Here is an 8,263-nt window from a genome sequence, read left to right as displayed (position 1 = left end):
CCTCTTCTGTATGAGATAGATTGCCTCAATCTGTCTCTCCCCATCTCCTCTCATTATATTTCTCTCAACTCTTAATTTCACCTTTTAAGTATCATCCCTTTCTGTTAAACTGGTCCCATGCCCTGTATCTATGTTTACCTGTAAACGTATATACACACATTCAAATATGTATTCATATGCCTGCATACCCTCATATAAAGGCACACACACACACACACACACACACACACATATATATTTCTAATCCCTTCAATTACTGAGAAAAGTTTCATAAGTTACAATTATTGTTTTGCCATGTAGGAATGTTAATAGTTCAACTTTGATAAATTCCTTATAATTTGTTTTCCCTGTTTACCTTCTCATGCTTCTCTTGCTTCTTGGATCTGAATGTCAAATTTTCTATTCAACTCGGTTTTTTTCAGCAAGAATGCTTGAAAGTCCTCTATTCCACTGAATGACCATATTTTCCCCTGAAACATGATACTCAGTTTTGCTGGGTAGGTGACTCTTGGTATTAATCCCAGCACCCTTGATCTCTGGGATATCACATTCCAAGCCCTTCAATCCCTCAGCGTAGAAGCCGCCAGATGCTGGGTTATCCTGATGGTGTTTCCACAATATTCAAATTGTTTCTTCCAGGCTGCTTGTAATATTCTCTCCTTAATCTGGGAATTCTGGAACCTGGCTATAATATTCCTAGGAGTTTTCTTTTTGGAATCTTTTTCAGGAGGTGATCGGTGGATTCTTTCAACCTCTATTTTACCCTCCAGTTCTAAAACATTAGGGCAGTTTTCTTTGAGAACTTACTGGAGGATGCTTTCTCGGTTCTTACTTTGATCATGGCTTTCAGGTAGTTCAATAATTTTTAAATTATCTCTCCTGGATCTATTTTCCAGGTCAGTGGTTTTTCCCATGAGATGTTTCACATTGCCTTCTATTCTTTCATTTGTTTGGATCTGTTTAAAAGCATCTTGATTTCTCATAAAATCATGAGCTTCCATTTGCTCCAATCTAATTCTGAAGCAATGATTCTCCTTAGTGAGCTTTTGAGATTCTATTTCCATCTGGCAAATTCGACTTTTTAAGGCATTCTTCTCCTCATTGCCTTTTTGAGCCTCCTTTGCCATTTGAGTCAGTCTGTTTTTTAAGGTATTATTTTCTTCTGTTGACTCTCATTTTATAATTTACTTGCATTGTTCTCATTTCTCTTCCAATTTTTCCTCCACTTCTCTTATCTGCTTCTTAACATCCTCTATGGCCTGTAACCAGCTTGTATTTTCCTTTGAAGCTTTTGGTGCAGGAGTTCTGACTTCACTGTTTTCCTCCAGTTCCATGCCTTGCTCCTTCTTATCCCCAATATAGGAGTGTAATGTTGGAATCTTCTGTCTGCTTTGTTTCCTTTGCCTGCTCATTTTGCCACTCAATTATGTGACTTTTGGGCTTTTTGCAACAGTTGGACTCTGCCACCAGACAGGGGAGTTTTCGTCCCAAATGCTGGGGTTTTCTCAGCTGCTGGAGGTATTAGATGGGTGCCATCTCTGAGGTCTCCACACACTCTGGCAAGCTGGACACACACCCCAGGACCTCCACCCTAGATTGCAATCCAGATCAAGCAGATTAATGCAAGATCGATTACCCCTCAGACTGGTGCTTGGTCCACCTACACTCTGAAGGCCAGGAGCAGAAGCCGCCACTTGGCACTGGCTGGATGTGCTTCCATCTCAGCGGTTTCTCGCCCCATGGGTAAAAGCCACGCACTCCCACTTACTGGGTCCCAAAGTCCAGACTGCACTGGCCTCTCACTTTGTCCTTCGCATCTATGTATTGATAAATCTGGAAAGGGCCGCAGCTTCTGCTGATCTGGAGTCCCTCTGGCTGGCGGCTGGTCAGGCCTGCCCTGGGGCTAAAGCCTAAGTGTGGGGCTGGGCTCCGCTCCCAGAGCGCTGTGCTGGCCGATTCCTGCCGGCCTGCCGGGCTGTCCTGAGTGGGAGGTTAGCTTCTCTGTGTCATTTTGTGGGTTCTGCAGCTCCAAAGTTTGTTTAGAGTCCCCTTTTCACATGGATTGGGGAGGGTGGAAGCTGGAGCCAAGGGAAGGTTGTACTTCTACTCCACCATCTTGGCTCTGCCCTCCCTTGCCTCTTCTGTAAGAGATAGTTTACCCCAATCTGTCTCTGCCCATCTCCTGTCATTATATTCCTCTCACCTCTTAATTTCATCTTTTAAGTATCATCCCTTCCTGTTAAATTGGTCCTGTGCCCTCTATCTATGTATACCTGTAAACATATGCACACATTCACATATGTATTCATATGCCCATATACAGACATATATGTGTGTGTATATATATATATATACATATACATATATATGTGTATATATAAATGTATATATATATTTCTAATCCCTTCAACTACTGAGAAAAGTTTCATAAGTCACAATTACTGTTTTCCCATGGAGGAATGTTAATAGTTCATCTTTGATAAGTTCCTTATGATTTCTTTTATCTGTTTAGCTTCTCATGCTTCTCTTGCTTCTTGGATCTGAATGTCAAATTCCTATTCAACTCTGTTTTTTTCAGGAAAAATGCTTGAAAGTCCTCTATTCCACTGAATGACCATATTTTCCCCTGAAACATGATACTCAGTTTTGCTGAGTAGGTGACTCTTGGTTTTAATCCCAGCCCCCTCGAACTCTGGAATATCACATTCCAAGCCCTGAGATCCCTCAGTGTAGAAGCTGCCAGATCCTGGGTTATCCTGATTGTGTTTCCATAATATTCAAATTGTTTCTTCCTGGCTGCTTGTAATATTCTCTCCTTAATCTGGGTATTCCAGAATCTGGCTATAATATTCCTAGGAGTTTTCTTTTTGGGATCTTTTTCAGGAGGTGATCGGTGGATTCTTTCAACCTCTATTTTGCCCTCCAGTTCTAAAACATCAGGGCAGTTTTCTTTGAGAACTTCCTGGAGGATGATTTCTAGGTTCTTACTTTGCTCATCGCTTTCAGGTTGTCCAATAATTTTTAAATTATCTCTCCTCGATCTATTTTCCAGGTGAGTGGTTTTTCCCATGTGATATTTCACATTGCCTTCTATTCTTTCCATTGTTTGGATCTGTTTAATAGCATCTTGATTTCTCATAAAGTCATTAGCTTCCATTTGCTCCAATCTAATTCTGAAGCAATGATTCTCCTCAGTGAGCTTTTGAGATTCTTTTTCCATCTGGCAAATTCGGCTTTTTAATGCATTCTTCTCCTCATTGCCTTTTTGAGCCTCCTTTGTCATTTGAGTCAGTTTGTTTTTTAAGCTATTATTTTCCTCAGTCAGGCTGTTGACTCTTATTTCATAATTTTCTTGCATTGTTCTCATTTCTCTTCCCAATTTTTCCTCCACTTCTCTTATCTGCTTCATAAGGTCCTCTAAGGACTGTAACCAGCTTGTATTTTCCTTTGAAGCTTTTGGTGTAGGAGTTCTGACTTCACTGTTTTCCTCCTGTTCCATGCCTTCCTCCTTCTTGTCCCCAAAATAGGAGTGTAATGTTGGAATTTTCTGTCTGTTTTGCTTCCTTTCCCTGGTCATATCAGCCCTCAATCACGTGACCTCTGGGCTTTTTGCTAAAATAGGACTCTGCCACCAGACGCAGGAGCTTTTGTCCCAAATGCTGGGGCTTTCTCAGCTGCTGGAGGTATTAGATGGATGCCCTCTCTGGGGTCTCCACATGCTATGGCAAGCTGGACACATACCCCAGGACCTCCGATCTAGACTGCAATCCAGATCCAAGCAGGTTAAAGCAGAGCAATTACCTCTCAGACTGGTGCTTGGTCCCCCTACACTCTGCAGGCCAGGAGCTAAAGCTGTCACATGACACCTGCTGGCTGTGCTGGTGTCTCAGCCACTTCTCACCCTGGGGGTAAAAGCCATGTACTCCCACTTACTGGGTCCCAAAGTCCAGACTGCACTGGCCTCTCACCTTCTCCTTCATATCTATGTGTTGATAAATCTGGAAATGGCCACAGCTGCTGCTGATCTGGAGTCCCTCTTGCCGTGGCTGGTCAGGCCTGCCCTGGGGCTAAAGCCTCAGCGTGGGGCTGGGCTCAGCTCCCAGAGGGCTGAGCCGGATTCCTGCAGGCTTGCCGGACTGTCCTCAGTGGGAGATTAGCTTCTCTGTGTCATTTTATAGGTTCTGCAGATCCAAAGTTTGTTTAGAGTCCCCTTTTTACATGGATTGGGAAAGGTGGAAGCCAGAGCTGCAGGAAGGTCGTGCTTCTACACCACCATCTTGGCTCCGCCCCCTAGATTTCTATTCTTAACAAATTATGTCATTCTTTTCTTGAACCAAATCTAATGAGGTAATCTCATACATTGCTCTTCTCCCTCCCTTCTTCCCCTCTACTATAATAAGTTTTTGTGTCTTTTCATGTTAAATTCTTATAAGTAACTGAGTATGTTATTCCCCCCTTGAATCAAAACCAGAGTGTAAAGCTCATACAATGCTCATCTCTCTCCCTTCTTTCTTTCTACAATAATACATGTGATCCTCTTCTCATTATGCAATTCACCCTTTTCTGCCTCTTCTTTTCCTCTTCTTCCATTTCAATTCCTTTGCACCCCTTAATTAGTTTTTTTTTATCATCACATCAGTTAATTTATACACACACCCTCTCTCTATGTATATCCAATATATATATATCACAATAATTGCACAATTATCAAGATTAACAGGTATAGTCCTCCCATGCAGGGGTGTAAACTGTTTAATCTTATTGATTAGCAAGCTTTTCCTTTGGTACACTTGTGTACCAAAAAATATTTTTCCCTGTTTACCTTTGTATGTCTCTCTTGAATCTTGTATTTGGAGATCAAATTTTTCCATTGAACTCTCACCTTTTCATCAAGAAGGTCTTGATGTCCCTTCTTCCACTGAATGACCTTCTCCTTGACTGAAAGCCCATTCTCAATACAGTTGGATAGTTGATCCTTGGCTGTAATCCAAGCTCCTTTGCCTTACTGTATATAATGTTCCAATGCCTCTGATCTTTTAATGTAGAAGCTGGAAAGTCCTTTGTGATCCTCACCATATTTCTGCAATATTTAAATTGTTTCTTTCTGGCTGTGGGCAATGTGTTTTTTCATTGACCTGTTAATTTGGGAATTTGGCTACAATATTCCTTGGAGTTTTCAATTTGGCCTCTCTTTCAGGAGGTGAATGGTGAATTCTTTTGATGACTATTTTTACTCTGGTTCTAGGATCTCAGGGAAGTTTTCCTTGAAGATTTCTTGGAAGATACTGTCTAGGCTTTTTTTTTTTTCATCATGGCTTTCCAGTAGACCAATAATTGTTAAATATTCTCTCTTGGATCTATTTTCCAGGTCAGTTGTTTTTCCAATGAGATATTTTCTATTTTTTTTTCATTTTTTAGATTTCATTTGACTGAATCTTGATGCCTCATATAATCATTTAGTTCAACTTGTCTAATTCTAAATTTTAAAGAATTGTTTTCCTCAGGAAGCTTTTGGACCTCTTTTTCCATTAGAACATATTTTACTGTCAAGTATTTATTTTCTCTAGTTAGGTTTTGAGTCTCCTTCTCCATTTGGGTGATAGTACTTTTTAAGAAGTTATTTTCTTCAGTGATTTTTTTTCCATTTTGCCAATTGTATTTTTTTAATCATTATTTTTATTTTCATTTGATCCTCAGTAGAAACAAAAGTTACTTGATGCATCTAAAGGTACAGGAATGTTTCTGTCTCTCTTCCTCTCTCCTTGTTTTGGTCTGGAATTGCAGGCAGACATCTCGGGCACGTCTTAGACAAGGCCTAACACAAGGCTGCCTCGACACCCTGAACAATGGCATCCTTGTCAATGCCAAACATCTTTAGCAGCTCTGCTGGCTTCCTGCTTCTCGGAACATTGGAGACTGCCAGGTGAGTGATGATGATGCCAGGCTCCCCCACCACAGCAACAGCCACAGCCTCTCCTATGCCTCCCTCATAGTAATGATTCTTCCACAGTTATGAGGCGGCCATGGGTTGCTCGAGCACTTTCAAGGACAAGCTTCCTATCCAGGGGCTTAATTGTAAAGGGATCAAGCACGCGGATGTTGATCTTTTATTTCTTCAGCTGCTCTGCAGCTGCCAAGGCTTCATGGAGAGTCACTCCAGTGCCAATCACAGTCACCTGATCATCCCTGCCCTTCAGGACCACCTTAGCCTGGCCAACCTGGAATTTCTTGTTGTTGTTCTAAATGACTGCATTATCTGGGTAACTGGTCCTTATGAAGCAGATGCCCTTCGTGTTGGCAGCTAACTCAACTGCTTTCTCAGTGGACACAACATCACTTGGGTAAAAGACTGTGCCATTGGGAACACTCTGGAAAATGGCAAGATCTTCAAGGGCCATCTGAGAAAGACCATCTTCACCGATGGACACCCAACAGTTTGAGCCACACAGGTTTATGTTGCTCTCAGAAATGCTGCCATGCGGATGTGGTTGAAGGCCCTGCTGAAGAAGGTGGCAAAAGTGCTGCAGAAAGGCACTGTCCTGTCCCATGTGGCACAGCCCACAGCGATGCTCACCATGTTCTGTTCTGCAATGAAACATTCAATGAAATGACTGGGGTGTTCCTTCTTAAAGAATTCTGAAAAAGTGGAATTCTTGGTGTCCCCATCCAGGGCAATCACACGGTCACTGGCATTCCCCAGTTTGGCCAGGGCTAAGCCATAGGCTTTGCAGGTAGCTAACTTCTCACCAAGTTTGTAACATGGGGGAGAAGGCATCAGGATATTGGCGATGTTCACGGCTGGGGCTTTCTCCTTGGGGAGGATAGCCAGAATCTTCTTCTTGTTTTAGATTTGGCTGTATATTTCCTCGATGACCTGTTCTGCCATGGTTTGGGGAAGGGGCTTCCCATGCCAAGCTTCCTTATCTTCCACACCTGAGATTCCTCTGCCCTTATATGTCTTTGCAATTACAGCCAGTGGCTTATCCTTGACCTGGTCAAAGACCTTGCATAGTTCTTCCACGCTGTGTCCATCCACAACCATGACATTCCACCCAAAGGATTCAAAGCGCTTCTGGTACACATCCATGTGGTGCTGCAGGGGGGCAGGTTCACTCTGTGCCAGCCAGTTAATGTCAAAGATGATGACTAGGTTGTCCAACTTGTAGAATCCCACGAAGGCCATAGCCTCCTACACAGAGCCTTCAGACACCTTCCCATCACCCAGCAAACAATAGACTTGGTACCTGGCCTTGTCGAAGTATTTGTCTATGTAAGCCATTCCACACGCTGCTCCCAGCCCTTTACCCAGGGAGCCAGTAGCCACGTCTGTGAAATCTTGTTTAGGGACTGGGTGGCTATCCAGAATGAAGGTAATCTTCCTCAAGTTCAACAGCTCAGCCTCTGGCAGGAAGCCAGCCTCAGCCCAGACTGCATAGAGGATGGGAGCTGCATGACCCTTGGAGAGCACGAAGTGGTCATTGCTGGGGTCCCTGGGATCCTGGGGTTTGTACTTCATGGTGTGGAAGAAAAGGACTGCCATGATCTCTGTTGCACTGCAGCATGATGTACCGTGACCGGAGCCGGCCGCCATGGTGGCTTGGATAGAGCTGATGCGCAGCCGGTTGGCCGAGTCCTTCAGCACCTGCAGTTTCTGTTGGTCCGGCTTATGGTTATCCTCCATGGCTAAGAGAGTTTGTCAAGGATCCCAAGCCGGGGTCAGAGGAAGCAACCACATAAGGGAGCAGGAGAGACGAAGAGGAAGGAGGAGGAAGAGGAGGAGAGCTGCCAATTGTATTTTTAAAATACTTGCTTAGTTTTTCTTCTACCTTTGAATTTGACTTTTAAAACCTGCTTGAGCTCTTCCAAGAATGCCTTTTGCATTTGAAACAAGTTTATTTTCCCTTTGGAGGCTTCAGATGTGGATTTAGTCTCAATGCTGTCCTCTTCTGAATGTGAACTTTGCTCTTCAATTTCACCATAAAAAGGTTCTAAAGTCTTTGTTTTTTTTTTTTTTTTTCCTATCGTGATTGCCTATTTCCTGGCTGTTAAAGTGGATCTTTGCTTTTGGGGAACAGAGAGCTCTGACCCATGCTTCTTATGCTATGATTTAGGGGCCTAGTTATTGGTTTTGTTTGCTCAGACACCCCCTGAGTGCTTAGAATGAGGCCAAGGTCATGACTTTCAGCCTTTCCTCATGGCTGAACTGAAGCTCACAGTATAAGGTGCTTGGGAGGGGTGGTCTGGCTGCTTCAGGTTTTAGCCT

At 43.2% G+C, this 8,263-nt stretch overlaps 1 pseudogene; it reads right to left on the bottom strand.

The window, feature by feature from the left end:
- Nucleotides 1-5,641: 5,641 nt before the first annotated feature.
- Nucleotides 5,642-7,722, bottom strand: LOC138143995 (transketolase pseudogene; annotated as a pseudogene).
- Between the last annotated feature and the right edge of the window lie 541 nt (nucleotides 7,723-8,263).

Source organism: Petaurus breviceps, unplaced genomic scaffold (genome assembly GCF_028583685.1).
Source record: "Petaurus breviceps papuanus isolate PSGF00001 unplaced genomic scaffold, PetGlider_PUasm1.0 90683, whole genome shotgun sequence".
Taxonomy (NCBI): Eukaryota; Metazoa; Chordata; class Mammalia; order Diprotodontia; family Petauridae; genus Petaurus; species Petaurus breviceps.
The sequence above is the reverse complement of the archived record's forward strand: the minus strand, read 5'-3'. Positions and strand labels throughout refer to the sequence as shown.